This window comes from Nematolebias whitei, chromosome 12 (genome assembly GCF_014905685.2).
Source record: "Nematolebias whitei isolate Nwh7 chromosome 12, NemWhi1, whole genome shotgun sequence".
In the NCBI taxonomy this organism is placed as follows: domain Eukaryota; kingdom Metazoa; phylum Chordata; class Actinopteri; order Cyprinodontiformes; family Rivulidae; genus Nematolebias; species Nematolebias whitei.
This window is the reverse complement of record NC_056509.1, coordinates 45977415-45983887: the sequence shown is the minus strand read 5'-3', so window position 1 is coordinate 45983887 and position 6473 is coordinate 45977415.

Below are 6473 nucleotides of genomic sequence, written 5' to 3'. Positions count from 1 at the left end.
GCGGGAAAAGGCGAGGGACGTAGAAAAAAGGGGTCCCTTCATGTCAGCCTCCTCCCGGGTTCCGCCGGGCAACCCCTGAGGGCGCCGTCGGCCGGGAGCGGTGTGATCGCCGATGCGAAACGAGGTGGGATGGGGTGAGCATTCACTCAGCCCCCCTCCACCTACACTACGCTCCCCAGGAGGGAAAGAGCAGCGGGGCTGCAGCTGAGCACGCCTTGCCCCGGAGGAACCATCCGGTTCGCCCCGAGGGTCGGCGATAAGAGGAAAAACACAAGATGGCGTTGTCCAGCGTGTAGTGACCTGTCACTGGGAAATGTTCCCCGACGCTTACCTTGGAATAAGACTGCTCGTCATCTTCTCCTCGGGGAGGAGAACTCACCGGACGACCGGAGGTCGACTGCCGGGCCAAGCATCTTTCGCAAAGGTTGGTCATTTACACAATTTATCTTCTTTGTTCTTCTGACAGTGCTATATTAGCTCGCTGAAGAAAAAATGGGAGCCGATTTCCCGCTCTTAACGTAATTTATACGGACCGGGTGGGGCCCACACAGCAGGTGGGCGTGGACTAATTTTTTCAGTGCTTATGCTCTGCATAACGGGATAAACCCATCAGCGACAGCCTTAAAGGGCGAAGCCTATATGAAATAGAACAAGAACAATAGGATGGTAAATAAGCATTTTGCTGAGTGTAGGTGTTAAAACTGTGGTTTTGACTTAACCAAAGAACACATCCAACAACCAAAGTAGAGAAAAAATAAAACAAGATGTTTGTTTCCCACAGAGGCGCAGTGATGAAGATGATGGTCCAGTGATGTCTGAAAACACGAGAACCTTCTGCCTCAGTCACACTCCACTAACCCACGACTTTAACATCAACTAAAATGACTCAAACTGTAAATTCTTTGTGACGCTGAGGTTCTTTAACAACAAAAAAACATAAATGCATTTATTTTCTTTTTTTTAGGAATCTTGCAAAAAAAAAAAAAAAAGAAAGAAAATTCTTCCAGAATTATTTTCATATTTGTGCAACTTTTTTGCTTCTAAATTTATCTGAAAATACATTTGTAAAAAAAAAACCATTGGCTAGATTTGTGATTTTGTATCTTTTTATTAATATGTAGTTTTTCTACCTTTCCTTTATTAATGTAATTACAATGGAAATGTTCATCCAAATAATAGCACAAATAAAAAAGGGTATTGCTTTAATATTCTAAATGAAATAAAGAAAATATCAGAATAAACAGCTCTGGTTTTTTTCTCTTAGAAACAATGATCAGGAGGGCCGGCTCTGTGGTTGGCATGAAGCTGGCCTCTGTGGCTTCCTTAGACAAATAAAGTGGCTCAACTGACTTTTTATATACAGCGCTCAGACCAGGACTCTGAGGTCTACACTCATCTCCAGGCCAGCGGTCACTCTTTCAGGGATGAAGATGTTCACATCCTTGATAGAGAGGAACGGTGATTTGAGAGAGGAGTGAAGGAGGCCATCTTTGTGGAGAGAAACCGTCCATCATTAAACGGGGCGGAGCCTCCGTGTTCCACTTCCCCCCCCTCTTACAGTGCTGTTATTGCTAGAGGGAACATTGGTCACCCCCCTGCATGCCACACTGGACTCTTACAGCAGCACCTGCAGTCGTAGACTGAGACCACCGAGGTGCTCCACAGAACCACACAGGAAGTCCGTCCTCCCTGTGGCTGTCAAACTTTTCAACTCCTCTCCCTTTCTACACAAAGGACAATAAAATTAATCCTGCGCCACAATAAACACTTTAATGTTTCTGTCTGCACCTGACCTGTTTAGAACTTAATTCTTGGTATTTTTATATTCTGTTATTTTTTATATCTTGCGTTTCTTTATGTTGAAACTCTGACACAACAATTTCCTGCGGGATGAATAAACTTCTTATTTTATTATCTTAGATTTCAGATATCAATGGTTCGTTAAGGGCGCATGAAACCTAAAAACATTGGAACATAAAAAACACAACCGACTTTAGTGGCAGAGCGCCACACCCACTACAATCTCTGAAAAAGTCCATAAACACCTTTATGTTAGATCAAGATAAAAAATATATATAAATAAATATAACACCCATTACTAATGCTTCACTGATACACCCACATGAAGTGTCACATGATATCGTAAGTTGAATATGGCTGGTCACATGATTAACTCTAAATGAATAAAATGAGGAAAAACCAGCTGCGTCCTGACCTGTTGGTTGGTTTTGATATGAAGGTGACAAAAAATGCAAATATGAATAATTAAGATAAGAGAATAATATGATCTGCTTTGATTGACAGGCGTAGACTTGATTTCTGATCATGCAGAGAGAAGCAGCACACATGTAGGGCATTTTGTATTTAGTTGCAAATGTAAGTGTCAAGAAGGTGAGCGGCAAATTCAACGTGATCAAAATAAGTGTTCGTGACATCTGCATCATTTCACACATCTGGATTTGTTTGTGCACGTTTAATTTTCTTAACCTTATTCTGTGTTTCAGTGGAAAACTCGTCTTTGTACACGAGGCCCAGATCTCTGCTGCTGCCACATGCTCATACATGGCAACAACTACATGTCTCTGATGACATCATACCTTTAAACAAGATGAACAGCCTTGCCTGTTTACAAAGCAATGAGGGCCTAAACCTAAAATAAAAAAAAAGGGGTTTAGTCTTCTCGTTGCTTTCTCAGACGTAAACAGATAAAAATATTCTGAAGTGACATAGGTGAGAAATAGTGAATGGAGTCATTACTAGGAAGTAGCACCTTCAACGCTGCACAGAGCTCCCGCAGCATTTATATTTAGGAAGAAATAACTTCACAGTTTGAGTCATTTGTGAGTGAGACAGAGACAAACAGGCAACATGGCTGCATGCAATGGAGTGATTGCTGCTGTAATCCTGGTACTGCTGCTTCAGTTTGCAGGTAAGAATACAATAAATAATAAATATTAAATGCATAGAAGAGTCAATTTTAGCATTTCATGTTTTGCACTTGAAGAGAACCATGTCTTGTTTGAAATTCAGTTACTTTAGTTGACTCAATGCAAAAATGATACAGATTTATGTTCAAATATGACATTTACTAAAAGCAGCCATCTCTATGCTAAATTTAAGACGTGATCAACCGCTCTGCAGCTCTTTTAAAAAATCGGCCTTGCAACAAATTTAGCAACTTTTTCTGGTGTTATTGTAGATTTTTGAAGACTTGACATGGAAACAAGCTGCAGGCGCTGCCAGCCTGTCCCAAAGCATTCACAATCACAGGGGGTCCATTCCTTGGACCAGGAGTTAGAGCAGGAGACGATCGCCGCTCTGTGTTTAAACCGAAAAAGAATCACGTGTGGGAAGCTGCTGCTGCTGATCCCTCCTGGTTTACAATCAGAGTTGGTTTATAGACTTATGATTCATAAATATGAAGAAATAGCAGCTAAAAGAAAATGGATGGGTGGTTGAAAACGTATTGTGCTTTTATCATCCATCCATCACCTTTACCTCTTCCTTTCTGGGTCGCTGGGGTCACAGGGGCGACTGGCCATAGGGAGGTTCGGGAGGATTCCCGAACAGGCCGGCGGTGATAGGTATCTTTTTGTTTTTTTAAACACTGCTGCCTCCCCACGCAGCAGCCCTTGTGGGTTGTCAGTCAAACGTCACATGCGAGAAGCCCCTTCCATTTTGAAAAAGAAAGAAAGGAGAGCAGGTAGCAAACATGATAAAAAGAAAGAGATGGAGCAGAAATACTAAGGAAAAAGAAAAGGACAAATTTAGTGCAAGATGCAGACAAATGAGTTAAAATATATACAATTTCTGGGGTGGAGGGGCCAAAGTCACATGACTAAAGTCAACCAGGACAGTGAAACAGGACCGAGCAGCATGGAGGAGGTTACCAAGCTGAGCCTACACGGACCCATCATCCATCCCAGAGTTGGCAGATGGTGTGTTTGTGTTTCTGGATGTGTTCAACACAGAACATTAAAAGGAAACCTCTCAGTATTTTTACACCATGAGTACGTAAATCTTTAATCTGCTTTATCCACTAAAATTAAAATCAATCCACACTGACTGACCAGAAAAGGGCACCGTTCTTTATTTTAATTGGTTTGTGTTTCAAACAATGAAGACTGAATATAAATGAATATAATATGAATATTATATATATATATATATATATATATAATACTGAATATAAATTAAATCAAGATCAGGGGGTCAAAGTGCACTGAAGCAGCTGAAGCAGTCGGTGTTTTCTGTGCAGGACAAGTCTGAAGAAGGTGTTTGCTACGCTTCATTCAGCTTCTCAAAGACCAAAAATAAAGCCAAGCTAAGTAATTTAATTGAAATAACCATGATTTTATTGATAAAGTCATGGCTGTTTAACCTTGTGAAGTCGTAGCTAAGTGCTGTTTTCTTTGAGGATGCTGCTGCTGATGGGGATGACGACGACTCTGATCTACAGCACGGTGACACCTGCTTCCTCAGCTGGGACTTCCATCGATCCAAGCAGCCTCTACGCCACCGTGAATAAACAAAAATAATATGATGCACATTCCCTTTGAGTCAGCCCAAGGATTCCTCAGGTGGAAGTGAAGGAAGGAGCCTTCTCTTAAATAAAGATCAAAGTCTTTACTGGGGGGGCGGAGGTGCCACCTTTAATTAGGAACTGTCTGTCAGAGCGAAGTTTGTGGATATAACAACTGACAACATAAATATCCAACAAAGATTTTAAAAAATACCATAAACCTCCTGATGTTTAACACAGAGTCTGTAGTTTATCATTCAGCTGATTCAATTAATCCTAATCCTAATAAATAATTCATCATTTTTGGATCTTGGGCTCAAAAACAGTTTAATTTTGTTTCCGTCTGCTTTAGCTGCTTGTGAGGAAATGTGATTGAGGAAGTAGAATACTTCAACAATATACACTATAGGGGGCGGCACAGTTGGTAGAGCTGTTGCCGCTCAGCAAGAAGGTCGCTGGATCAAATCCCAGTATGGGCCCTTTCTGGGGGAGTTTGCATGTTCTCTCCGTGCTGCGTGGGTTTTCTCTGGGTACTCCGGTTTCCTCCCACAGACCAAAACATGCAAGTTAGACTGACTGGTAGCTCTAAATTGTCCCTAGATGAGAGAGAGAGAGAGTGAATGGTTGTGTCGTTTGTCCCTGTGATGGACTGGAGACCTGTCCAGGTGTCCCCCGTCTCCCACAGTGATGGCTGGATATGAGGATAAAATTCTGCTAACTCAAAAAATTAAATTACATTAAATTTTAACTTGGTTTTCAGTCTTTTTTTTAATTAGGAAATGCCTTTTACATGATGATAAACAAGTATTTTGCCGACAAAATACTTTCCTCTTTGGTTTCCTTGGTAACTACTCGTTAGTTCTTGATTAGTTCCTCTTTATTTACAAGGTAACTAACCAGTAGTCCCCTAATAAGGCTTGGCTGTGTGTTCCCCAGTTAGTACTGGTTAACTTCCCATTAGCTCCTGATTCGTTCCTGAGGCGTTCCCTAGTAGTTAGTCAAATTTTATGTACCTTATTGTGAAGTGTTACAGTTGTTTCTTTCAACTTTTACACCAGAAAAACATCTGCAGCCACAGAAAAACAAACTTTAGAATAAATCAATGTTTTTACAATCTTCAGATCATCTCTATTTGCACCGTTGTTTTTGTGGGTTTGGCAACTCTCACAATAATTGTTGTTTCAGTCGACATGTGGAGAAAAACTGAAGGAGAGAACATTCACAGAATTAATCTAATATTCTCTAATAAACCTGGATTTTCATTGTTAAATCTCAAGTTTTATGTTTATTTTGATTTCATTTGACAGACCACAGATTGTAGAAAAAGTTTGTCCCATCACTGTTGTATTTTTTACACAGCATCATAAGGATGTTAGATTTATGGTTGATTTATGGGGAAACGATGGTTCAGATCAAAACACCGTGTTGACTCGTTTGTTTAGCAAGGGGTTGATTTCTTGTTGCAGTGGTGGAGGAAAAATCAAGAGGTGATGCAAATTTGAGATAAAGCTGACAACAAAACACAGTTTAACCCCAAACTAAATGTTTATTTTGCTGTTTTCAACATGAAGATGAAGGTAATGTGATTTATGAAGACGCTGATGAACGTCCAGCTTCTGTCTGACTCAACAAATCAGAAATTAGACCAAAATGTGAAATTCAACCAATTTTAGGTGTTCACTCTCAAGAGTTTTATTTTTTTATGTTTTTCAGGCAGAACACAAATTCATGTTTTAATGAAAAATAAAAATATTTTACTGTGCAGCTACAGACTCAAGCCAGTAGGAGGTGATGCTGCTTCCAAATCACACAAGCAGCTCCATCTGAGATAGATAGATAGATAGATAGATAGATAGATAGATAGATAGATAGATAGATAGATAGATAGATAGATAGATAGATAGATAGATAGATAGATAGATAGATAGATAGATAGATAGATAGATAGATA